This window comes from Pan troglodytes, chromosome 15 (assembly GCF_028858775.2).
Source record: "Pan troglodytes isolate AG18354 chromosome 15, NHGRI_mPanTro3-v2.0_pri, whole genome shotgun sequence".
Classification (NCBI taxonomy): Eukaryota; Metazoa; Chordata; class Mammalia; order Primates; family Hominidae; genus Pan; species Pan troglodytes.
In genome coordinates, this window is record NC_072413.2 from 75,016,633 (window position 1) to 75,043,972 (window position 27,340).

The following is a 27,340-nucleotide window of genomic DNA, read 5'->3' on the forward strand; positions in this document are numbered from 1 at the left end:
GTATGAGGCCCTTTCACAGGTGTTAGCTCTCTGGTAAAGCTCCCAAGTTTGCAGATCCCTTCTCCATCACCCTGTCTACAAGTGCAGATCAATTGTTAGTTCATGCTTGGTGCATCAGGACTCAGTGGCGAGCAGGACAGACATGGTATTTTCAGGGGCAACACAGCGGGGGAAAACAAAGAGATATACATGTGCCAGATAAGGAGCTATTGGTTGTTTTTAGGGCCAACTGTGAGGGTTCCCAGTGCTTTGTATCAAGAATGACTTTCTTTTTAAGGGTCTCTTGTAGAGAGAAAGAAATAAAGAGAAACCACAGTTGGCTTGCGAGACTCACATTGGCTTTGCCCACAGTCACTGGTTTGTTGTTTTTTTTTTTTTGTGAGACGGAGTCTCGCTCTGTCACCCAGGCTGGAGTGCAGTGGCACCATCTCGGCTCACTGCAAGCTCCGCCTCCTGGGTTCACGCCATTCTCCTGCCTCAGCCTCCCGAGTAGCTGGGACTACAGGCACCTGCCACTACGCCCGGCTAATTTTTTGTATTTTTAGTAGAGACAGAGTTTCATCGTGGTAGCCAGGATGGTCTCGATTTCCTGACCTCGTGATCCACCCGCCTTGGCCTCCCAAAATGCTGGGATTACAGGCGTGAGCCACCGCACCCAGCCTGCTCACAGTTACTGTTAAACACCACAGTAGAACCTGCCAGTAGCTGAGCACACGCAGGGCGCCAGCCTCTAGACAGCATGGTTATCCAGCCACTAGACAGCATGGTTATCCATCTCACTTCCTCCTCTTTCCAGCTGCCCCGCCTCTCCATGGGGTTTTTCACAAGACGATCAGAGACCCAGAGACCCAAAGGAAAGGGAGACAATGGGGATTGGAGGCCACGGGCTTTAGGGGAAGGTAGGGAGCAAAAAATAGAGCATATGCAAAGCCCTGTCCTTGTTACTTCCCTCCCCAGTCTCCACCACCACCCAACTGGCATATGAACTTGTTCTCGTATACAGCTCTGAGCAAAGCACCATATGGCAGTTTCATCAGGCCCACGGCCTGGTTTCCATCCAGCCCACTCTAATTTCCTTCCAGTCATGGATCTGCAGAATAACCCATCCTGTGGAAGGAGCTCAGAGGAAGAAAAAGATAACAATAACAGTAAAGATATACAGAGCACAAACCACAGCGGGGAGCTGTTCCAATTATGACGCTTGCAACAGCTCTAGGAATATCGCTGTTAGCATCCCCATTTTATAGATGACAAAACTGGGAGACAGATGTTCCGAGACATTCTCAAGGTCACATGGCTAGTGATGACAGAGCTGGGATGGGAGCCATGTTAACCGTCAGACTTTGCTGATTCGCTGAATCTTGGCTAAAAGATGTTGGCAGGAAGGGCTGAGAGCTTAGAAGAAGGGGTCCTCCCGGTCTGGCTGGGACAGGGTGATGCCAGCAAAAAGGCCCCTAAATCCATAAGCAGGGGAGGGGCGGGGTCAAGGCCCGGCTGACCCGACTCCAGCAAGCAGGGTCTGAGCTCCGTAAGTGGAGGTGTCAGGGAAGCATGCAGAGGACTGGGAAGCAAGGAAGACCCCTGGAAGCAGCCCCCGCAGAGGAGGGTCAGGGAGGGCTGGGGGGTCCCCCAGGAACCCCAGGAGCTTGTCCCTCTTTGGGCTTCCTTCCGTGGCTAGTTTCTCTGCTCACCAGGAGTAAAGGGTAAGCATCCTCTCTGAGCCTGCAGAGCAGCAAGCCTGCACTGAGGCATTGTAGGAATGAGTGGCCCCTGGGATGGAAGGACCTGGGTATGGGTCTCACTCAGCTCCATATCTTTGGGTTGTGTGGCCAAATCACACCCCATCACTCCCATGTCTGTGAGCCTCATCTATAGGGCAGTTAAGGAATGTGAATGGGCTGAAGTATCAGGAAACCAGCTGGGATCCTATCTCAGAAGAGGTGTATAGTACATGATCGTGCCCCTAGCCCCCATTCTTCCTTCTAGAACAAGGAAGGAGAAAACAAAGGCTCCCCGGGCAGTGAAGGCTGGGCCCTTGGTAGGCTTGGCAACCACGCAATCTCTAGAATGGAAGGGCTCCTCCCTCAGAGCACAGCCCTGGAGAGTCACAGCTGTTGCCCTGGGTCTGGCAGGACAAGGGAGGCAGTGCCAGGCTAGATAGAGAGTTTGAGGGACTCTAGGTTGGCAGTGGGGACTGTCATGCCCTGGCTCCTTTAGGATTCACAGGCCAGAGTGGTGGCTGTAGCCTAGTCCTCACTGCCAGAGACCCCACACCACAATGGAGCCTGCACCAGGCACAGAGGCAGGAGGCAGAGCCATGCTTGCCCCTTTCTGCCATCCCTAGGATGCTAGAGGTAGCATCCTCCCAGCATGCTGGCAGGTGCGAGAAGGAGCTTTACTTGATGTAGCGACACCCCTGCTTCCCCCTCAGCCTTTGGGTTCCTTCCACTTATGTCCCCTGCTGCGGGTCCACACGAGGGGCTTCTCACCCCGAGGCTGCCTCTACAGTGTCCACTGGACAACCTGGCCACCGCAGCCCCAGACTCAGATCACAAGGCCAGGATGGGCCTAGGATGCTTTGACCCTTCCAGCGCAGCAGGAGCCTTTTGATGTGGGTCCAGGCAATGTCCAGCTCTCCTGCCCAGGGCTTCTTCTTGGAGAGTAAATGGGAAGGAACTTTGGAGGGAGCTGCTCTCCGTAGGAGATGATAAAAAATGGGAATTTGGGAAATTGGGGAAGGATTTGATGGATAAAGGAGTTAGGTAACAGGCAAAGAAGAAAGGAGGGAAGTTTCTTTTTCTTTTTTTATTTTTACACAATTTTTTTTTTCCCTCCCTGGGGAAAAAAATGTGAGCACAGAGGTAAAGAGAGAAAAAAAGTGAGCCAGGCGCGGTGGCTGACACTTGTAATCCCGGCACTTTGGGAGGCCGAGGCGGGTGGATAACTTGAGTTCAGGCGTTCAAGACCAGCCTGGCCAACATGGTGAAACCCCATCTCTACTAAAAATACAAAAATTACCTGGGTGTATTGGAGCGTGCCTGTAATCCTAGCTACTGGGGAGGCAGAGGCAGGAGAATGGCTTGAACTCGGGAGGCAGAGGTTGGAGTGAGCTATCTTGCCACTGCATTCCAGCCTGGGTGACAGGTGACAAAGCAAGAATCTGTCTCAAAAAAAAAAAAAAAAAGAAAGAAAGAAAAGTGAAAAATTCCTTTTATTCCATTTCTGGCCAATATCACTGTTTTCCCCAATCATCCCAGACTTCTGGGCATTTACATGCATAATACATGTATGTACCCAGGGGGATGATGTCAAGATCTTTGTTTTGCTTTGATTTTACATGAAGGGGATCATGCTGACCACATTGCTTTGCAACTTTTCCCCCATAACTGTATATCCTGGACATTTTCTCATGTCAACAAAAATAGGACATACTCTTTTTTTTTTTCTTTCTTCTAGAGATGTGGTTTCACTCTGTTGCCCAGGCTAGAGTGCACTAGTACAATCATAGCTCACTGCACCCTCAACCTCCTGGGCTCAAGCAATCCTCCTGCCTCAGCCTCATGAGTAGCTGGGACTACAGGTGAGCACCACCACACCTGGCTATCCTCATTTTTTGTTTTTAACCTCTACCTAATATTCCATGCGTGCCTGTAACACAGTTGATTCAACCACGCCCCTCTCACTCCCCCTCACTCAGGGTCCCAGCTCTAGAGGACATGGGTCAAAAGGTTTTCATGGTAAATGGTGCCTCTGCACAATTCCAGGGGATGCCATCCACACCCAGAATGCAGCAGCCCTGCCTGATGAAGAGATAAGGCGGCTCCAGTTTTTACCATACAAACAATTCTGCACCGAGCATGCTCACCCATGTCTCTTTGTGCACATGTGTGAGTGGTTCTCCAGGCATTGATGATTCAGGGTGGAGCTGGAGGGCAGAAGTGCATGCTTCCTACATTTCAGGGACCTTGCCATGGTGTGGGAGGGCAGCCTGGGGTTCCTAAGCCCCTTCAGCCTCTGCTGAACCAGGTTGCCTAGCATACATCCATCATGTGGCTGCCGGCTGGGCCGCGGCTTCCAGGAAATCAATTGCAAAAACCTGCGATTGTCAGTGGCTCACACACTGGAGGCCATCCAGGGAGTAGATTAAATTGTATGAAAAAATAGTACAGGGCTCAAGACCGCTCGTAATGGAGACCCCTCGGTGACCTTTCTGCAGAAGTTAAAAGAACACAGGCAGACATACTCTCACCCTTGCTCACCCACGTGCTAGCCCGCCTGCCAGGAGCATAGCCCCTCTGCCCTTGGAGGAGCCGCGCCTCATTAGCAGGAAGTGGGAGGCCTGGTCCAGGGCCCAGTCTGCCTGTGCATGGCAAGAAGGCCAGCAGGGGCACCTGCTTCCCTGCAGGGTGGACCCAAGTTGACCATCAGGCCTTAGATGCTTAAGGTCACTGAGCCCCCCTTCTCCATGCCAGCCCTCTTCTGCTTCCCATGCAGGCACCACTGTGGACCCCTGCTCTGCACCCCCAGGAGGAGTGGGACTGCTTCAAGGGCAGCCTGGAGGAAAGAGGTGTGGTGTGAACACATACAACATGTTCCTTAACCAGGAAGGCGACTGGAGTCTTTACCTGGTTTCAAAGAAGCCAAGCCTAGAGGCCCCCACCCCTTGTTCTTTATTATGATTGCCCTTTGACCCCAACCCCCCAATTCTTTCCTCTCCAGATCCCCAGCCATGCATACCCCAACTTGGTTCTGCAAAGAATACCCAGCCACAGCTGTGAACTTGGGGAAACACAGTTTTTCTTTTTCTTTTCTTTTCTTTTCTTTTTTTTTTTTTTTTTTTTTTTGAGCGGGAGTCTCACTCTGTTGCCCAGGCTGAGGTACAGTGGCGTGATCTTGACTCACTGCAACCTCCACCTCCCAGGTTCAAGCAATTCTTCTGCCTAAGCCTCCTGAGTAGCTAGGACTACAGGCATGTGCCACCACCCCCAGCTAATTTTTGTATTTTTAGTAGAGATGGGGTTTCACCATGCTGGCCAGGCTGGTCTTGAACTCCCGACCTCAGATGATCCACCCGCCTTGGCCTCCCAAAGTGTTGGAATTACAGGCGTGAGCCACCGTGCCTGGCATTTTTTTTTTTTTTAAGACAAGATTTTGCTCTATCACTCAGGCTAGAGTGCAGTAGTGCCATCGTGGCTCACTGCAGCCTTGACCGCCTGTGCTCAAGCAATCCTCCTGCCTCAGACTCCCATGTAGCTGGGACCACAGTTGCGCACTACCACACCTGGCTAATTTTTGTATTTTTTGTAAAGACAGGGCTCTTACCATGTTGCCCAGGCTGGGCTTGAACTCCTGGCCTCAAGCAGTCCTCTCACCTTGCCTCCCAAGGTGCTAGGATTACAGGCTTGAGCCACCATGCATGTGCACAGCCAGCACATTCATTTTCTATACACAACTGTCTCCCAGCTCTTCAGGCCAACTTACCTGATAATGATAAAAATAACTAAGCTGCCATGGATTGGGCAGTGTGCCAAGTGCTCCGCGTATATTACCTTACTTAGTTTTCACAAACTCTATGAGGTAGGTACCACTATTATTTACAGGTGAGGAAATGGAGGCTCAGAGAGGTTAAGTGAATTGATCCAGGCCACACAGCTGGTAAGCGCCAGAGCCACTAGTGGACGCCAGGTCCAGCCAGCCCCCAGAGCCCATGTGCTGAGCCACTGTGCTATACTGACTCCCACTTAATTCTCTCTTCTGGGTTGTCCCAAAGACCAAGTTCGGCTGGCCAATTTTCCAGGACCATCTCTCATGGCACCTGGAGGCTTGTAGGTTCCCGGAGGACTCTCACACCTCCTTCCCACCCTTCTCCAGATTCTCCAACTCCCTCTTGAGCAGACCTAGCCCCACTCTGGGGCACCCTGCCTTCCTGGGACCTGTCGTAACAGTCACCCACTCTGGCTGCCAGGGCCTGGCTGACCCAGGCTGGGGACCGTGGGACCCCTCTGGGCAGTGCCCCCCTACCTGGGCCCAGGTGGGTATGGATTTCTTTCTTCTGGGCCATTGCACCCGCCAGAAGGTGCGGTGGGAGAGGCAGGCCCACATTTCAGAGGGCCTTGCTGCCCTCATGTGGCACGAGGCTGTAGCGGCTGCAGCCTCCTCTTCCCTCCCTCCTGCCACTGCTCCCGAAGCCAAGGCTCTTGCAGGGTTGAAAAGGAAGAGAAAGAGGAGAAGCAGCAATGTGAGAGAAATGAGGCAGAGGGATGGGCTAGGGAAGAGAGAAGCCCTTCTGCGTTACCTGGAAATGCAGCAACAATAATAACAAAGCCAATGTTAAGAATAAGTTTAAAGGCAGCTGCCACATAGCACTTTTTATAGCTTGTAGACTCTCTCATTTAATCCTGGCACTTACATCAATCTGATTAGTAGCTATTATTAGTTTTATAGGTGATGATCCAAGGCGCAATTATTTGTTCCCCAGCTAGTAGGTGACAGAGCCCAGATTGAATCTGATCCCAGAACCCTAACCACGATATTCCCCTGTCTAGAAGGAGCCAGTTCTCTCCTGCAACCCCCACTGCTCAGCCTCTAGGAGTTCCAGCCACCAGCCACCTGCACCCTCCCTTCCATGTGGCTTTGCCCTCTGTTCTTCTCCTCTCCACTCTCTCTCCAAGGTCCAAGTGGTCAAGGTCATCCCAAGGGTCTGCTGGGACCGTGTGTCCTTATTCTGTGCCTTGCTGGTCGCCAACCTTCCCCATCTGCCAAGGACTGATGTCCAGCCCAGGCCCAGGTGCAGGTGCCCAGGTCATTTTTGCCACTGAGTAAAGGGAGACAGAATGACAGGGTAAATTACCAACCACCAGAACACCATGGAGCCAATAGCATCAATGCAAGTGAAGTATATTTATCTGTTGGCCTGAAAACATGTCCTAGTATATTGTCCCATTAAGCAAAAAGCAGGTTATAAAGCTGTGTACATTAAGAAACATTTTATAAGTGAAACAAAAGTATTCTCTGTTTCTATGCAGAGAAAAAGGATATTTGCCAAGATGTTAACAGATTATTTTTGCTGTCTTCTCTTGGCTTATTTTTGTTTTCTCTTTTTCAATGAACACCAATTAGTCACATGATTTTAAAAAGCAATAAAAATAAACCAATCCCAGACAGATTGTACTTCTTCCTGTCCTCATTTCTACCCCAATGAGTCTCCAAAAAAAAAAAAAAAAGAAGAAGAAAGAAAAAAAATCACAGTGCCACATGCCCAGACCTTCCCTTCTCCCTCCTATCATTTCAATAACTCAGTTGGGTAGGGAGCATCTCTACCTACCCCAGGAAGCCTTCTGAACTTGACTGACGGGAGAAGCCCATGCCCCAGAGGCATTTTCTCACTGACCATGCCAGGGCCCTGGAGGACAAGCCAGAGCTGTCCATGGCATTGCTCCTGCAGGTGATGCTGCCTTCTGAGGGCAAAGCGCTCTGGGACGGGTCGGCCCCGCTCACGTGGATGTGCAGCCCCAGGGCAGTGGAACAGTGCAGAATCCTCGCTCCACTGCTGAGGTTACTATGGGCAACATCTTGGCAAAATGAAGAGTGAGGGGGAAGAAATCACAGAAGCTCCTGATCATCCATGAAAGAAAAAGCAGTGCCTCAGGACTGGGCTATGCCAGTGCCTTCCAGAAGGCTTTGAAGAAACTGGGAAGGAGATGGGGACTGGCACTTCCTGGGCATCTACTACGTACGTGCCCTCACAGACGTGATCTCACCCCTCATTACACACCTCCCATGGTACAGATGATGCCACTGAGGCACAGGAGGCACACATCCACACCAGACCATGGGTGCCTTGGCTTCTAGTGTCTCTGCTGTTTAACGTGGTGTCCTGGAAACGTCTCTGGATAGAGACACTGGTATCTTCTGGCAGCGTCTTCTCCTCCCCGTGCGGTACATTGCTCAGACTCCATAGAAGGCCAGCTCTCCTAGAGCCACAGAAACTCCTCCATTCTGGAGCAGGAGCTAGGCACATTCCCAGAAGGGGGCTGCCCCTCCTGAGCCCTTGCTAGTTTAATGATATAAGTTGTTGCTAACTTCATCCTATCTGCCTTTAAAATAGCAGCCATCAGAAAGGCAGCCCAGAGAGCTGGCCTGCAACCCAGCAGAGCCTAAAGGGGGCCTGTAACGTCACGCCGACCCCATCTTCAAATCACACTCCCTGCGGTGGCCATCCCTAGAGACCTACAAACAAAAGCTCCTGTTCTTGGCAAGCCTCTTACAAGCAGGACAGATGCAGGAATTGGGAGTCAGGAGACCACGGTGTTCTTCCAGCTCTGAGCCCAACCATCTGGGTCACCTTAGCTGAGCTGCTCCTTCATGTCCCCAACCCTTCTGTTCATACAGCATGATGGTGTAGAAAGGGGTCCAAAGGGTGTTGCTGAAGAATGCTCAGCCCCCTGGCGCTGTGTCTGTACTAAATAAAAGTCTGGTAACAGATTCCAAGTCCCTGAGTATCCTGGTTTGGCTGTACTCAGTCGAAGCGTGATTGATAGTGACATCCTGTGGACACAATAGGTAACTGCATCAGCTTGGACAGAAGCCAGAGGATGACATCCAGCTTCCCTCATTACATGGAGAGAAGCTGATTGCAATTAATCACACTCATCATCTTACACAGGGAGCTGTCTTAGAGCTGGAAAAAAAAAAATTAGAAAAACAACCTTCAAGGCCAGGCGCGGTGGCTCACGCCTGTAATCCCAGCACTTTGGGAGGCCGAAATGGGTGGATCACGAGGTCAGGAGTTCGAGACCATCCTGGCTAACACGGTGAAACCCCGTCTCTACTAAAAATACAAAAAATTAGCCGGGCGTGGTAGCGGGCGCCTGTAGTCCCAGCTACTCGGGAGGCTGAGGCAGGAGAATGGCGTGAACCCGGGAGGCAGAGCTTGCAGTGAGCCGAGATCGCGCCACTGCACTCCAGCCTGGGCGACAGAGCGAGACTCCGTCTCAAAAAAAAAAAAAAAAAAAAAAAATACAAAAAATTAGCAGGCGTGGTAGCGGGCACCTGTAATCCCAGCTACTAGGGAGGTTGAGGAAGGAGAATCGCTTGAACCCGGGAGGCGGAGGTTGCAGTGAGCTGAGATCATGCTACCGCACTCCAGCCTGGGCAACAGTGCAAGACTCTGTCTCAAAAAAAAAAAAAAAAAAAACCGTCAAGCCACAGATTTCTCTGCCATCATCCTCCAAGTTACATCTATTTCGTTTAAATTTGTCTGTCTTCAAATACTGGCCTGATACAAGAGTCTAGTGACCATGGAGGGAAAGTAATGTCAATAGCAATGTTAATAGCAGAAAGATGTAATGGGCAGTTTACCCTTGCCATGAATTTCACATGCATTGTCTCATTTAATCTTCCCCCAAACCCAAGGAGGTACATGTTCTTATCCCCAGTTTTCAGATGAAGAACCTGAGATGTGGTGCACAAGGAAAAGCTATGTTTCAAACCTGGGCAATCTGTCACCCGCCTGTCTTAGTCCATTTTGTGTTGCCATAACAGGATACCTGAGACGGGGTAATTTATAAAGAAGAGAGGTTTATTCAGCTTACAGATCTGTTGGCTGGGAGAATCAAGAAGCATGGCCTCAGCATCTGCTCAGCCTCTGGTGAGGGCTGCGACATACAGAAGGTCAAAGGGAGAGTGGACACTTGCAAAGAAGGAAAACCCAAGGGGCCTCCTGGCTTCATAACAACCCACTGTCTTGGGAACAAATCCATTCCTACAAGAATCCAGTCTTGCCAGGGTGAAAACTCACTCTCCACTGTGAGAATGGCACTAAGCCCTTCATGAGAGATCTGCCCCCACGACCCAGACACCTCCCACTAGGCCCCACCTCCCACCACCACCACACTGAGGGTCAAATTTCAACATGAGTTCAGGTTGACGCAACCATATCCAAACCACAGTAGACTCCATTCTCTTTAATCACCACTTTATGCACCTTCACTGCCTCTTGTGTCTACCTGGCCCACCCCATGCCATGGTAATCCCTCCTTCCTAGAACACTGGAGAAAATTCCACTTCCTGGGATACTGGCTTGAATTCTCCAGACTGAGTACCTCTGAGTCACCTTCTGTGGCAGCAAGGAGGAGGTGGATAGGAGGAGCTTTAGGGTTAGACAGGCCTGGGTTGGAATCCCAGCTCTGTGCCTCGCTGTCACTAGCTGTGTGTCCTGGGGCTTGTTCTTGAACTTCACTTTCCTAGATTGCCAAGTGTGGCCCATGATCCCTTGCCTTGAGAGGGTGTTGTGAAGATTAGAGAAATCACTTGCTGCTGAGTAGATGCTCAAGAAGTGAAGGCTGTTCTCATTGGCAAGATGTGCAATTTGACCTTGGGAGGAGCCAGCCTGGAGATTTCAGTAGGTGTCAAATTCTGATCTAACCTGTTTAGAAAACACCACTACTAAGAAGGGCTAGAGGCGGGCGGATCACCTGAAGTCGAGAGTTCAAGACCAGCCTTTCCAACATGGAGAAACCCTGTCTCTACTTAAAATACAAAATTAGCAGGGCATGGTTTTGCATGCCTGTAATCCCAGTTACTCGGGAGGCTGAGGCAGGAGAATCGCTAGAACCCAGGAGGCAGAGGTTGCGGTGAGCCGAGATCGCGCCATTGCACTCCAGCCTGGGCAACAAGAGCAAAACTCCATCTCAAAAAAAGAAGGGCTGGGATTCAGATGGAGGAGAAGGCCAGCCTTCTTGCCCTGAGGCTTATGATGTTTCAGAGGGGGCTTGCTGATCTATCAGGGTTCAAAGGATCTCCAAAGGGAGTTATTTAGCTAAGATGGCAGAGCAGAAACAAGATTCCAAGACTTTGTACCCTGCCTTTCCATAGAGAAATTATTATTCAAAGAGTAGTATCCCAGCAGGATTCAAGTTCATGCCTCCAGGTATCTTTAGAGACCCTGGTACCATGAGCCGCCTCTGTGTAGTTCAGGAAGAACAAATTCAAGACTAGAAGTGGGGTGTCTGGATTCTAGTTCCAGCTCTACCTCCCACTGTTCTTGCAGACTCTTGAACTTGGTCCTCTTCTTGTCTCTTCAGGGTCATACCACTGAATGCTTCTCCTCTTCAGTGCCTCAGTGATGTCTCTCTTTTCCCTTCCCTGCAAAGCAGTGCTGTCCTTCTTGCCCATAGTGCTCTACTAGCAGAGACCATAATGACCACTGGTTAAGTGATTAAGAACAGGGCTGTTCATTTCTTTTTTTTCTTTTTTTGAGATGGAATTTCACTCTTGTTGCCCAGGCTGGAGTGCAATGGTGTAATCTTGGCTTACCACAACCTCCGCCTCTCAGGTTCAAGTGATTCTCCTGCCTCAGCCTCCCAAGTAGCTGGGATTACAGGCATGCACCACCACACCCAGCTAATTTTTTTTTTTTTTTTTTTTTTTTTTTTTTTTTTGTAGAGACGGGGTTTCTCCATGTTGGTCAGACTGGTCTCAAACTCTTGACCTCAGGTGATCCACCTGCCTCGGCCTCCCAAAAGACTGTTCATTTCTATAGCCCCAGTCTCTAATATGGCATCTGACACATGGAAAGTGCTCACTGGTGAAAGAGTAAGTGGGACAACTCACTATAAATGGCTGTGGGGCCCATTGCTGGAAATATCCCCAGAGAGAATAGCACTGGGGCCCCTAACCATTCCAAGTAATGTTTAAGAATTATAATATGGAACTCTTTCTGTTCCAAGTTACACTGAGGCCCCAATATGACAGATATCAATATTAGTTATCTATTGCTACATAACAGATTACCTCAAAATTTAGTAGCTTAAAACAATAATAAACATTTATTATCTCAGTTTCTCTTGATGAGGAATTGGGGAGTGGCTTAGCTGGTGTTCTGGCTTAGGGTTTCTCATGAGGTTACAGTCAAAATGTCAAGTAGGGATGCAGTCATTTGAAGGCTTGACTGGGGCCGTATGATCTGCTTCTAAGATGGCATGCTCACATGGCCAGCAAGATGGTGCTGGCTACTGGCAGGAGGCCTCAGTTCCTTGCCATGTGGACCTCTCCATAGACCTCCCTGAGTAGCTTCATGACATGGCAGCTGACTTCTCCCAGAATGAGTGGTTCAAGAGAGCAGGGAGGAGGTCACAATGTCTCTTATGACTATATTAGATCCACAGGGCTGCTGTAACAAAGTACCACAAGCAAGATAACTTAACAGAAATTTACTCTTTCACAGTTCTGGGGGCCAGAAGTCTGAAACCACGTTGTCAGCACGGTCAGAACGGTGGCACATGGAAGGTGCTCATTGGTGAAACAATGAGTGGGAAAGAATAAATCATTCCTTGCCTCTTCCAACTTCTGACGGCCGCAGATGTTTCTTGGCTTGTGGCTGTATCATTCCAATCTCTGCCTCCATCTTCACACGGCCTTCTCCCTTGTGTCTGTCTACTCTTTGTCTCTCTCTCCTTATGAGAACACCAGTCATTGGATGTAGGGCCCACTCTAGTCAAGAACAACCCTTGATTACAACTGTGAAGACTATTTCCAGAAAAGGTCACATTTATAGGCCCTGGGGGTTAGGGCTGCAACATATCTTCTGGGGGACATCATTAAACACACAACAATGACCTAGCCTTAGAAGATGCATGCCATCAGCTCTGCAATAGCAAATGGCTACAAGGGTCGGCCCTGTTCACGGAGGGAGGAGACACAATGATGTGAATACCAGGAGATGGGGACAATGAGGGGCCATTGTGGAAGCAGGCTACCACAATATCATCAGATAGCAAACTGAACATGAGACAGACTCCCATATGTAGTATTTACAAAGGAAATAATGGGGAACCAGTTGCATAGCACTCAGGGCCCTCAGCCTACCAACAATATAGAGTGTGGAGAATGGGGAGAGTTTGGAAATAGAAACTTCCAGAAAGGGCAAAGCCATGCTGTAAGCTACCCCACCAAGGAGTTAGGGGCCCTACTTTCTTCAACTCAAGTCTAGTGATGGGGGCTTCCATGCAGCCACTTGGAGCTGTGGGCCCCCATGGGACTGTGCCAGGAGGGACTGCATTAGGATGAGTGAAGGGGCTGTGTGAGTTCTTCCCATGGGCCACATGTGGATCAGATGGACCATGGCAGGAGAGAGGGCCACGGTGGGGGTCATTTTAAGTCCTGTAGGGCCTCTGAGAAGGGCAAAGGGATGTCAGCAGAAAGAAGTTGGAAGAGGATGCTGGATTTCTAGGGGTTGAAGATGGAGTCATAGCTGTACCTGAAATGGAGGTGCAGAACAGGGAACTTCAGGAGAAAACCTTAGAGATGGGAACTTCTTTTTTTTTTTTTTTTTTTTTAAGACAGGGTCTCACTCTGTTGCCCAAGCTGGAGTCCAGTGGCCCAAACTCGGCTCACAGCAACCTCTACCTCGTGGGTTCAAGCAATCCTCCTGCCTCAGCCTCCCAAGTAGCTGGGACTACAGGCGTGCAGCACCACCCCCAGATACTTTTTGTATTTTTGGTAGAGATGAGGTTTAGCCATGTTGCTCGGGCTGGTCTAGTACTCCTGGGCTCCAGTGATCTGCCCGCCTCCGCCTTCCAAAGTGCTGGGATTATAGGTGTGAGCCACCGCGCCTGGCTGAGATGGGAACTTCCGAAGAACACAGGGAACCCTCCAGAAAGAGCTTTCACCATCTGCCACACCCAGAGAGCTGGCAATCATACAGTCAAGTAAAAACTGCCCTATTCCCCTGCTCCCCATCCGCTTCCCTGCATCCTCACCCACCACCTCCACTTAGACTCTGAAAGCAACCAGCAAGTGGGGAGAGGGGTATTCGGGAGAGAATAGACAAAAGCCCACCATGCCTAGTCCCTGGCAGCTGGCAGCCCCCAACTAAGGCCTTAACTAGGGCAGGAGGAAGAAGATTTCTCTTTGAAGAAAAATGCAAGAGTCATTTAATATCTTTGGGTGGCTGCTTTAAATCTCTAAGTCGATATTGGATTTCGTGACATAAAATGCACATACCTAAGCATGACCAGAAGAGCCTCGGGGTCAGCTGAGCTTTCAGCCAGGGGAAGGGGAAATGCTTCCCTTGCTTTAGCTCAAATGCACAGTGAGAGCCAAAGCAAATTGAGTTACATGTTGGTTCCATCCCACATTCAAGGGATTGGTTTCACCGAATCCCCGCCTCCACAGGGAATTGGGTCTTATATTTCTTACCCCCAACCCTCCCCGCCATGGCAGAGCCACAAGGAGGTTCCTGAAGAAAATCCCTTCTCGGCTTTTGTGCAGAATTGAAGAATGTTTACTATGTTTTCCTTCCTATCTCTCTGGAAATGACGCAAAGAATAACAACAACAAAAAAGAACTCCTTGTCCCGTGCAAAACACCCGCCCCTCCCCCGCCCCTGACCTCCTAACTCTTCACCCTGTGTTGGCCTGACTTCACCCTGGGATGGGGAAACTTCCTGGGAGGATATAGCTGACCTGGGAACAAAACTTGTTTTTTTGAAAGCTTTGTGCAACGTCAACTAAGTTGGGGGAGGGGTCTGGCCAAGGAAAGAAGAAAGCAAAGGGGGGCAGGGTGGGAACAGTTCTGCTAAACCAAACAATTCCCCAGGGATGATGGAGCTGTGGTGACCTGATAAGTCCTTTAAATGTCTTATTAATTACTGGGGGAAAAATTGGCTACTTCTGAGTCTCCCCTCTCTCACTGTCCTTGCACAAGCTTGGGACTAGCTCTGTCCTTTTTTAAGAGTCAGTCTTGGGCCGGGCATAGTGGCTCACTCCTGTAATCCCAGCACTTTGGGAGGCTAAGGCAGGAGGATCCCTTGAGGCCAGGAGCTTGAGACCAGCCTGGGCAACATAGCGAGACCTCATCCCTACAAATAATTTTTAAAAATTAGCTTGGAGTGTTGGTGTGCGTCTGTGGTCCCTGCTACTCAGGAGGCTGAGGCAGGAGGATTACTTAAGCCCAGGCAGTGGAGGCAGCAGTGAGCTGTGATTGCACTATTGCACTCCAGCCTGGGTGATAGAGCAAGAACCTATCTCAAAAAAAAAAAAAAAGAGTCCAACTTTTTAAAGAAGGGTGCCCCTTGGTAGAAGACACCAGGACGAGGCAGGAGCTGGGGCTGCGGAGAGTCCGGGGTCTGCAGAGCATGGGGCTGCGATCAGAGACCCACCAGGCAGGTTCCTGCTCCTAGCAAGGACCCGGCTGAGCAGAGATGAGGGTGTGGAGGTGAACCTGGAAAACATGCAGAGGATTCTAGACACATTCCACAGTCAGAGCCTCTGGAAAGCCCACCTTCTCCATCACAGAGGCTTTGGGGAATAGACATCCTGTTTCTCTGTATTATTACAGCACAAAGCATTTATCATGCTGACAATGACAGTGACATTTCAGGACCTAAACAAGCTTAGTTGTTCACAGTTTACAGGAGAGAAGGCTCCTAACACTCTTTATTTATTTATTTATTTATTTGTTTGTTTATTTATTTTGTTTTTGTTTTTTTTTTGTTTTGAGACAGAGTATCGCTCTGTCGCCCAGGCAGACAGAGTGCAGTGGCAAGATCTCGGCTCACTGCAAGTTCTGCTTCCCGGGTTCACACCATTCTCCTGCCCAGCCTCCCGAGTAGCTGGGACTACAGGTGCCTGCCACGGCGCCTGGCTAATTTTTTGTATTTTTAGTAGAGGCGGGGTTTCACCGTGTTAGCCAGGATAGTCTCCATCTCCTGACCTCTTGATCCACCCGCCTCGGCCTCCCAGAGTGCTGGGATTACAGGCGTGAGCCACCACGCCCGGCCTATTTATTTATTTTTTGAGACAGAGCCTTGCTCTGTCATCCAGGCTGGAGTGCAATGGTGTGATCTCGGCTTATTGCAACTTCCACCTCCCAGGTTCAAGCAATTCTCCTGCCTCAGCCTCCCGAGTAGTCGGGACTACAGGTGTGCACTACCACAGCAGGCTACTTTTTTTTTTTTTTTTTTTTAGTAGAGACAGAGTTTCTCCACGTTGGCCAGGCTGGTCTCGAACTCCTGACCTCAGACAATCTGCCTGCCACATGATTAGGTCCTGAGGGCTCTCCCCTCATGAATGGGATTAAGACTTTTATAAAAGAGGCCTGAAGGAGCTTGTTGACCCCTTCTGCCATGCAAGGACACAGAGGAGGCACCATGTATGAGGAATGAGCCCTCACAAGACACTGAATCTGCTGGCGCCTTGACCTTGGACTTTCCAGTCTCCAGAACTGTGAATGATAAATTTCCATTGTTTATAAATTACCCAGTCTAAGGTATTTTGTTATAGCAGCCAAAACCATCTACAGAGCACTAATGACAGTTTGGGCTGGATTATTCTTCGTTGTCGGGGCTGCCCTGTACATTGTAGGATGTTTTGGAATATCCCTGGCCTCTATCCACAAGATGCCAGTAGCGCCTCCCCCAACTCCATGACAAAACTGTCCCTTGGGGGCAAAATTACCCCTGGTTGAGAATCACGGCCAAGTAGCAGTCCCCATTCAGTGACCAGACAGCTAAGGAGATCCAGAGTGTAGTGCTGGGCCACACAGATGCTAAGGGAATTTATACTTCAGGAAAAAAAAAAAAAAGGCCAAGTCTATGTGGCCTTCGCATCAGTTATTACTCTCTCGGTTGCAGTAAGTGACAGAAAATTCACCTCTAAATGACTTTAAATTGGGATGCTGTTTCATATAACTAAGCAGACCAGGGATTAGGCATTGTGCTGGTTCAGGCCAAGCTTGATCCAGGGATTCAAACAATATCACCAAGACTTGGCTTTATCTTTATCCCCCGATGCTGCTCTTCTCCATAGCGTTTTCTTGTTGGGATAAGATGGCTGCCAGCAATCCAGTCCCACCTCTTCCTATGCCTGAGACTTGTGAGGAAAAAACGTGAAGTGCTTTTCTTTTTGCAGTCCCAGCAAAAGTCTCATTCCACTGAACTGGCTCTGACTTGAACATGAATCCATCATCAAGCAAGACACCATGGCTGGGGAATGTGATGGCCTAAGTGGCCAGGTTGTAGTCACATAACCACTTCTGGATCTGGGAGTGGAGTCAACTCTGTCTGTGGGACATCAAGAATGGGGAAGTGGGGTTCCCAAGAGGAAAGTAGCATACTACCACTGGGAGACAGGTGAAAGGATTCTTGATGACAAAAAGCAATACATAGCTACCACAGTCTTTTTTTCTTTTCTTTTCTTTTTTTTTTTTTTTTTTTCTTTGAGACAGGGTCTCACTCTGTCGCTCAGGCTGGAGTGTAGTGTGAGATCTCAGCTCACTGCAGCCTCAACCTCCTAGGCTCAAAGAATCCTCCCTCTTCAGCCTCCAGAGTAGCTAGAATTATAAGTGTGCACCACCACACCCAGCTACTATTTGTATTTTTAGTAGAGATGGAGTCTCACCATGTTGCCCAGGCTGATCGCGAACTCCTGAGTTCAAGTGATCTGCCCACCTCGGCCTCCTGAAGTGCTAGGATTATAGGTGTGAGCCACCACACCTGACCTACCAAAGTCTTTATACCAAAAAGAAGCTTACTCTTAAATTGATTAAGGTGAGAGCTAAAAGTTTAAAGAAGACTCTGCCGAGTGGTAGTATAATACCTGTGCCATGATTGTCCAAATCAACCTCCAGGTGACAAACAAGAACTCTTTCAGGTGTCTCTAAGATAAACTAGCATCTGAGATGGTTCATTCAGATGGATCTCTAAAATGGAGACTGCCAGAGTTTCACCAAGATTTTTCCTCCCCTTTTTTCATAGTAACATATATGTAGTTGGGTCCATAGTTGCTCAGCTGGAGATAGCATTTCCCAATTTTCCTTGCAGTTCAAATCGTAGTACATGTGAGTCCCAGCCCTGGAGTGAGTAGTCACTTGGGGGACACCTTGCAGTTAGGTGTGACCACATGACTAAGTTTGCACTATATGGGCAGAAGAGACGATTACACCTAGGCCTTAAGATAGTGGGAATGCGGCAGGCTGAGACATGAGAATTGCTTGAACCCAGGAGGCAGAGGTTGCAGTGAGCTGAGATCATGCCACTGCACTCCAGCCTGGGTGATAGAGTGAGACTCAAAAAAAAAAAAAAGATAGTGGGCATGTCTCATCCTTACTCTTTCCCCTTCCCTTGAACCAGAACATGATCTTGCCTGAGACCTAGCTTTGCCATGCTAGTAAAAATGATGCCCTAAGAGATGACAGGAAAATGCAAAGAACCTGGATCCCTGAATGACCGTGTGGAGCAGAGTATCCTGCCAATCTGCAATGAATACCTCAAGTGAGAAAGAAATAAATTTGCCTTTTCTGAGAGACTAAATGTTGCATTACATCTATTCTAAGATCCATGTTTTTAATGTATTCTAATATCTTTGAAATCCATGGCACTGTTGGCCAGGTAGTGGTCAAGGGTCCCTTAAGGTACGTCAGACCCCAGGAAAATGTTTTTTCTGGAACTCCTCCTGTCTATATAAACAAATTAATCCTAGCACTTTGGGGGGCTGAGGCAGAAGGATTGTTTGAGCCCAGGAGTTTGAGGATGCAGTAAGCCATGTTCATACCACTGCACTCCAGCCTGGGCATCAGAGCAAGACCCTGTCTCAAAAAAATAAAAATAATAAAAATAAACAAATTAGGCCCGGTGTGGTGGCTCATACCTCTAATCCCAGTACTTTGGGAGGCCGAGGTGGGTGGATCACTTGAGCCCAGGAGTTTGAGACCAGTTGGGCAACATGGCAAAACCCCATCTCTGCTAAAAATACAAAAAATTAGCCAGCCGTAGTGGTGTGTGCCTGCAGTCCCAGCTACTTGAGAGGCTGAGGCACGAGAATCCACTCCAGGAGGCAGAGGTTGCGGTGAGTCGAGGTCACACCATGGCACTCCAGCCTGGGCAACAGAGCGAGACTCTGTCTCAAAAAAATAAATAAATGAAAATAAAAAATAAATAAATTAATTTAAAATTAATACATTGCAAAATTCATAGATCCTTGTGAAGTATAGTGATTTATCACTGAAGATTTAGAATAATGGGTAAAGAAGAGCTACTTACGTATTTACTTGTTTATTGTGTAATCAATGCACATGAATATTTTTTTCTAGCTGCCAGGCATCATTTCTTCCTATTTTGATCCAGTAACTATCTCTTCATAACTTCATATCTCCCACCATGAGAAAACAAGAGCAATACATCTTTATGTTGGCTAAATACAGGACAAATAATATTATTCTTTTAAGAACACCATGCCAGTGTTCTATTACAGCCTTTACTTGCCTTTGTTGCATGCTATTACTGAATGTTTACTGAAGCTTTCTCTCCATTCTAGAAATTGCAGGTCGTGTGGAAGTGACGTTTCGTGTTCTTTTAATAGAGATCCTGTGTTTCTGGTCCCAGATACTCTCTGTGGCTAAAGCTAATGTTGAAACAGGGATGTTTAAACAAATAGCAGTAGTAACAAAACACTTTGGTTTTAAACTAAGAATATACTTAGACCACAGAAGCAAGTTTCTACAGGTTTTTTTTTGTTTGTGTTGTTGTTGTTTTGAGAGGAAGTCTCGCTCTGTCAACCAAGCTGGAGTGCAGTGGTGCGATCTCAGCTCACTGCAACCTCCGCCTCCCGGGTTCAAGCGATTCTCCTGCCTCAGCTTCCTGAGTAGCTGGGATTACAGGCATGTGCCACCATGCCTGGCTAATTTTTGTATTTTTAGTAGAGATGGGGTTTCGCCATGTTGGTCAGGCTGGTCTCGAACTCCTGACCTCGTGATCCACCTGCCTTGGCCTCCCAAAGTGCTGGGATTACAGGCTTGAGCCACCGTGCCTGGTGGGAAAGGGACTTTCTCAGGGGATTCCAGCTTGTAAGTGGCAGGGCCTGGATTTGACTAAGACCTTTAATGCCACATCCTGAGCTCTGTCCACCATACTGTGAAGTCTACTTTTAGGGCAATCCCATTTCTATCTTTGTCTTTTGTGTTATCTGGATTGAAAGAGTTTAATTTCTGTGTGTTTATTTTGGAGTAGGGTGCAGTGGATGTTTCTTAGAGCCTACAGAGAAAATTCTTGTATAGCAAGAAGTCCATTTGACAAAGCACTGTTAAATTTTGGACTACAACCATTGCAGATTTCTCCCAGGATTGCGTTCTCACAGATTGCCAATGAGATGGGAGCTTTCATGCATTATGTTTCTTATGCAAATAAGTTGACTTCCTTTTCAAGTTATATGAGAAACCCCCACTATTCCTGGGTTTTATGAATTATGGGATGGAGTGTACAAAACATCACCAACCTTCTCATTTCTGTCCACCCAAGTATTGTTAAGTATTTGCATCAATTGACATAGTTTTGCTATCTTGAATTGAAGAGGGTTTTGAGTTTTATTTGTTTGGTTTTGTGGGAGTTGTTTTGTTTGGGTTCAGAGCTCTCTGGGAAGAAAGATAAGTGTACTGGAAGGTATTGATGAGCTGTTATCTTCCATGATGGCTTGAGAGACTCATTTCCAGCCCCTGTGAGGGAAGCGTGAGGGGCGATAAATGGAAAGAGGAGTAACTGTGTGAGGCTTTGTGCAACTAAAGATATATGCAGCTTTGCTTCACAACACACATAACGAAGTGCAGCCAGTCTGTGAGAGGTCCCTGCTGCCCTATCCCACCCTCCACTTTGGTGACCTGCTGGCTTAGAGTGGCCCCAGGAGAGAAGGGAGAGAATGCTGTTCCCAGCAGGGCAACAGGAGTGACCACTGCAAGAACAATGTTCTTATGGAGGCCACAGACACTGATGAGGTACCCCCTTTTAAAGAGCTTGTGAATAGCAGACCAGGAATGGGGAGGCTGAAGGGGAAGAACAGAGTGGATTTGCCTATGAACCTATGGGAGATAGTTCGGGGGTCTCCCAGAAATAACTGAGGGTGAGTTAGCAGGGCGAGGGGATGGCTAGCAAGTTCTATAGACCTTCAGTAGGAGACCAGAGCTAATGAAATTTAGGTCTGGATGTCAATATGACCTCCTTGGTTAATATGACCCATAGGCTGGTAAAAATCTCGTACGGGATGTTGTGAGACACTGTACTTTATTCCTGTCTTTCATATGTCATTTAACTTCAAAAATTCTGTCTTCAGTGAAGACACCATGAGAAATGCTTACAATGCAGACTCTTTCCAAGTGCAGTTATCTGGGGCAGGCCGCCCGATTCGCTGATTGCCCTGCCCACCTCCACCCTTCTAGGGAAGGCTCTAGTGGGAGGAATCTCTTAGAAACTGTTCGTAGTGCAGCAGCTAGAAAAGTCTAGCTGCAGGGTTTTGGGGTGAGAGGAAAATAGTTTCTTTTCTATGCTAGGGTAGTGAGCCAGATATGACTTGCTAAAAAACCTCTGAGTGACTAGGGTATCAGGCCAGATTTTCGCTATTTTAACTGAAGTTGAAACGAGAGGAAATACGGTGTAAACTGCAGCATAAAGGATTTAGATTCAAGCAATAAAGGATTTCCCAACATCAAAGGGCAACAGATCTCTGCTCTGGGTCCATCATTAATTTTTATTTTATTTATTATTATTTTTAGAGATGAGGTCTTGCTATGTTGCCCAGCCTGGTCTCAGACTACAGGCATTCACCACTGCATCCAGCTTTTCCTTGCTTCCCTCCTTCCTTCCTTCCTTCCTTCCCTTCTTCCTTTTTTTCTTTTTTTTTTTGACAAAGTCTTGCTCTCTTGCCCATGCCGGAGTGCAATGGCGTGATCTCAGCTCACTGCAACCTTCGCCTCCCGGGTTCAAGCGATTCTCCTGCCTCAGCCTCCCAAGTAGCTGGGATTATAGGCGGCTGCAACCACACCCAACTAATTTTTGTATTTTTTAGTAGAGATGGGCTTTCACCATGTTGGCCAGGCTGGTCTTGAACTCCTGACCTCAGGTGATTCGCCTGCCTCGGCATCCCAAAGTGTTGAGATTACAGGCGTGTGCCACCATGCCTGGCCAACACCCAGCTTTTTCTAGGCCTTTTTTTTTTCTTTTTTTTTTTGAGACAGAGTCTCACTCTGTCACCCAGGCTGGACTGCAGTGGCGCAATCTCGGCTCACTGCAACCTCCCGCTCCTGGGTTCAAGCGATTCTCCTGCCTCAGCCTCCCGAGTAGCTGGGACTGCAGGTGTGCGCCACTGCACCCAGCTACTTTTTTTTTTTGAGATGGAATCTCACGCTGTTGCCCGGGCTGGAGTGCAGTGGTGCGATCTCAGCTCACTGCAACCTCCACCTTCCAGGTTCAAGCAATTCTCCTGCCTCAGCCTCCCAAGTAACTGGGATTACAGGCGCCTGCTACCACGCCCAGCTAATTATTTATTTTTATTTTTATTTTTTTAGTAGAGACGGGGTTTCACTATGTTGGCCAGGCTGGTCTTGAACACCTGACCTTGTGATCCACCTGCCTCAGCCTCCCAAAGTGCTGGGATTACAGGCGTGAGCCACCACGCCCGGCCTTTTTTTTTTTTTTTTTTTGTATTTTTATTAGTGACGGGGTTTCATCATGTTGGCCAGGCTGTTCTCGAACTCCTGACCTCAGGTGATCCGCCCGCCTCAGCCTCCCAAAGTGCTGGGATTACAGGCGTGAGCCACTGCACCCAGCCCTAGGCCCATTTTTAAAGGTAAATAGAGAGCCCTCTCTTGTTAGCCAACCTTCCAGATCTAAATGGCTAAGTGTCTCTTCCTGATCTCCCATCCTTTACCTAAACTAACTGATCTCCTATTTGTGTTCCCAAATCTTTCTTATAGCACTTATAAAACCATTCTGGGAACTCCTTAAGAGAAGAGACTGGGCCTCATATATGCTTTACTGTGCTCCTAACCCTTGGGAGGGACACAGTACACAGTAAATGTTGGTTAGCTTGATCGTAAGTGAAAAACTGACTTGAGACAGGAGACTGTGGCAGTACTCATTAGAGCAATCTGTGTAGCACTTTTCTGAGCTTCATGTGTGGAATGGGGCTGTGAAGAGTTAGGGAGAAGTGGTTATGAGGATGAAATGAGGAAGCTTAAGGAAAACGTCTGTACAATGTTTGGTCTCACACAGTCCCCTTCTACCCTTTGTCCTCTTCCTTCTAGCTGACATTGTATTGGGAAGCAAAGGTCAGGGGCTCTGTGTGAAGGCAAGAGGTCCAAATGATTTCTCAAGGGATCTAAGGGAACTGGACGGCGGAGAAAACGATCAAGGGGCAGGCCCTGCACAGGGACTGGGAAGGCAAGCGGAGAAACTAAAGAGCGCTAGCCAAAATGGTGGAAGAGAATTCTGGGGCTGTGGCACAACTATCCACAAAAGCTTCCTCTTTCCTTAGTGGAGTCTCAGTACAGTTCACTCAGGAGGGAGAATCTAACGAATAGGCACCAGCTGCATCAAGGGACACTTACTTCACTCCACGTCCTGGCACCTTCCTGAGGATGAAGATGCCACAATTCACCAGATGAGTCAATTCACGGGAAAGGGACTAGTCAAGTCCCAGGCTCTGTCTAGCAACTGTCTTTCCAGTGGAAAAGAAGTTAGCTGAAGTAATCAAAGGATTCCCTAACGCAAGATTTGGGACATGCCAAAGTCCCTCTTCAAGGGGAGAGAGGCAGCTGCATGGTTACAAAGTAGACAAAGAAAGACAAGGGGCTTCTTTTAAACTGGAATGTGTGAAATAGAAGCAGGGAGCTGTGAACGCCACAGCAGCAATTATGCAGAAAGACTGCAGTGCAGACACTAAGCAGCACCATCCTGTCTGATAACATCAGCAGCGGCAGAGGCATATTCCAACAAGAGCTGTTTAAGAGCTGCTAATTACTTAGATTCCAATAGGAGCTATGTCTTAAAAGTGATTACAATTTTTGATTACAGCTTTTTGAACTGATTGCAGCTGTAAGCTATGAAGGCAGTAATCTAAATACAAGCAAAAATTCCTTTGATCAAACACAAAGGAACTCTTCCAAATAAAGATACCTTTATTTTACATACATATATAGCTATGTGTTTCGCATGCATAAACAAGTGAGTTATACACATCTATTAAACATATAACCATCTACGCTAAATTTTAGGTTCCCTGAGACCAGGGACCACACTTGTGCATCCTTATAATACCTTACAGTATCTAGTAGGGTATATGGCACATAGAAGATGCTTACTGAATTGAATGTAAGTGAAACAATTGCTGTATTAATGCTTTGATCAGATAATTGTCGTTTGTTACAATAATGGCCTACTATAGAATAAATACTGGGAAAAGCAATACAAAAGTCCATTTTACTAACCTCAAATCCAGGAAATGTACCTTCTTTTCTAGAAACCCAAAAGAAGTATGGAAATACATTCTTGAAAAGAAAGCTAACCACTCTACATTCCACAACAGAGACCATGTTGACTGTGCTGTGTGAGTTGCTAGGCAACCACTTGGTAATTCCCCATGTAATAGAGATGAACCTGTCATCTGCTTTCTTAGCTATGTGTGACAAGAAGAGACAACAGGTAAAGGACAACCAAGAATACCTGCACCTGGATGACACAGTCACTCCTGCTGAAGTATGGTGACACCGGAGAAAATCCCCATGCCCTGTCAGAAATTGCTGGAGGGAGAATTTCATTAAACTATTAGCACAAGACATTGCAGTGAATTTTCTTGGATTTACCTTGTGGGTAAATCCTGTGGGTTTTCCCATTATACTTGTCCACAAAGCAGGAGGCCAAACATACCATCGTTCTGCATGGGAATGGCCATCAATTCAATAATAGCTCCAGATCAGCGTGTCCCGTGATGCCAGCTGGGACGAGACTTTACTAGAAAAAAGCAGCCTTTTAAATCTTAAAAAGGATACTCAACATCTTAAAGAAACCCCAAGTTCTGGGTGAACAAATCACCCTTTTTCATACCTGAGGAAAATGCTCATTTGTTTGCACAGGATTTCCAAGACCCTTTAGACACATAAGCTGCCTTGTAACGACTCCACTCAACTGTAGGTATTGACATCACTGTCTTTAGGCTAAAAACACAATGTTGGAGAATGAATTTAAAAATGTGTGAAAGCTACTCTGATGTTAAGCAAGAAAAAGAGAGCAGGCCAAGTGCAGTGACTCACACCTGTAATCTCAGCACTTTGGGAGCCCAGGGAGGATTGATCGCTTGAGCTCAGGAGTTCGAGACCAGCCTGGGTAACATGGCAAAACCCCGCCTCTATAAAAAAAAAAAAAAAGTTAGCCAGGCATGGCGGCATGAGCCTGTGGTCCCAGGTACTTGGGAGGCTGAGGTGAGAGGATCACCTAAGCCTGGGAGGCAGAGGTTGCAGTGAGCCAAGACTGCACCACTGCACTCAGCCTGGGCCACAGAGTGAGACCCTGTCTCAAAATAAATAAATAAATAAATTTAAATTCCACTGCAAATTTGGAAGTGTAAGGGGACTCATCTTTTTCATTTGAATTTTCAAAAGGACCTCCCCACACACACAGATTTAAAAAAAAAAAAAGAATATATGCCTGTAGGGGCCAAGGGAAAACATCCCCATCATCCTCAGGAGGTTTGCTGAAAATCTCTGACAAGGGGCAGATTAATTGGAGAGAAGGCACACGAATTTATTTAACATGTGTACACAGGAGACTTCAGAAAGATGACCCAAAGATACAGGGAAAATTGTTCATTTTTGTGCTTAGGTCCAAGAAAGTATGGACAGCCAGGCAGAAATATGATTGGACAAAAAAGGCTGTGATCAAATGCTACCAGACTGAGTGGGGAAACCCAGCAAGGCTTGTTTGTCTAGATTCTTCTCAGCCTCTCTGAGCCTGCACTCCTTCCTTCTAGGTATGGGGCAGGACCCTCTCTGGAATGGGGGCTCTTATGAGCTACAGTCAAACAAGGTAGTCAGGTAATTTCTTTATGGACAGTTTTTACACAGCAAGGTGGAAGGAAAATTATTTTTAGGTTTTATGGTTTGGAGAAAAGGGGTTCTGTTTCTCTGACCTGCCTTGGGGAAGAGGGATTCTAGTTTCTATGGCTGGCCTGGGGAAAGAATGGGATAGAGAGACAGGAGGGCAGGAGAAGGTCAGAGAAAAACTTTTGCTTTTGAGGCTGCTTTCTGAGGCCTTCCGTTTGGGGTGTTGTTTTCTGAGTCTCAACATGCCCCATCCCCACCCCAATATCATATTTAAGTCTTTGCAAATTGACTGCTTGCTTTTCAGTCTCCTGTTTCAGATTTAATTTTGAGACCTTAGACTCTGCGATCAGGCAATTGGCTGTGAAGAAAGCAGATTCTGAATCGAGATAAAATCAACCAGGTAGTTCTGACGAACAACTGGGCGTGGCTTCAACCCAACATATGGAGCCTGTTTAACCTGTTTTGGTGCTGACTTAAACAAGCCCAGCTGGCCAATCCTGTGAAGTGAAACTTGACAAAGGCCCATCCAGACTCCCTGGGGCTGGAGAGAGGAGTACTGGCATATGACATTCTTGGGTATATCTCGGTCTGCAAAGTACAGCCACTATATCTCTACTGACTACTAGGTTTTATAAGATTCTTCATGGAATTCCAAATACAGTCAGCCATGAGCCAAATCAAACATAAAGGAGGAGGATTCAAGAGCATTCTTGAGTAAATTTCAGAATGGAAAAGACCCTCCAATGACTCAGAGGGGTGGGAGGAACAATGCAGGCTCTGGGATTTCTTTGCTAGAATGACAAGTGTAGAGCAAAACCTATGGGAGTCACAGTTACTTTCATTCCTCCTTTCCCCAGTGGCCATACGCAGGTGTGTGCAAAAGGCCTGGAGGTGGCAGAGAGTACAGCATGTCAGGGAACTGACAAAAGAAGAGGGACGAGCTTCTGTGCACCTGTGCCCATGGAAGCTACTCACTCCCCTCCTTCATGGTGTCTTTTCCTTCTCCGGAGTCCTTTCAGTGATATGTGAGCCCACTGTTAAATGTTCAGGAAGTTCGGGTCCCACTGATAGCAAGTTAGTTGAACATCTACTATGCAGAATTTACTTTGTGGGAGAAAACCATTAGATATAATCCCAGCCCTTAAGGAGTTTAGACTCCAGTGAGGGAGACAGAGAAGTACGCAAGAAATTACAAAACAAGCCAGTCTAGATCAAGCTACAAGACACAAAGTGCTCAATTTTTGTAAATAATTTCTATATGGAGGCTATTCCTAATCTTGGTCTTTGTAGTCAGCTTCCTATTACTGAAGCAACAAGTTCCACTAAAGAGCTCCAATTCCATTGGGCTTTCTGCTGTGGTGGTCTGTGTTCCCTGTCTTTTGTTAATCCCATGCTGGTGAACTCAACTGGGATCCAAAGGCTGTTGACAGAAGGGAGGTAAACCTATGAGGCAAGATATGAAGCCAAGGCAAACCTCCAA

The 27,340-nt window shown here is 47.7% G+C and overlaps 2 long non-coding RNA genes across 2 annotated transcripts; both read right to left on the reverse strand.

The window, feature by feature from the left end:
• Positions 1–6,339: 6,339 nt before the first annotated feature.
• Positions 6,340–24,345, reverse strand: LOC129136993 (uncharacterized). The gene is made up of 4 exons (XR_008539059.2): positions 24,250–24,345; positions 19,040–19,400; positions 7,325–8,547; positions 6,340–6,814 (listed from the first exon to the last, which is right to left on the reverse strand). It is a non-coding gene; the product is annotated as an uncharacterized LOC129136993 (long non-coding RNA).
• LOC107968214 (uncharacterized) lies at positions 11,801–14,092 on the reverse strand. The gene is made up of 2 exons (XR_001709255.2): positions 14,005–14,092; positions 11,801–12,492 (listed from the first exon to the last, which is right to left on the reverse strand). It is a non-coding gene; the product is annotated as an uncharacterized LOC107968214 (long non-coding RNA).
• Positions 24,346–27,340: the final 2,995 nt, after the last annotated feature.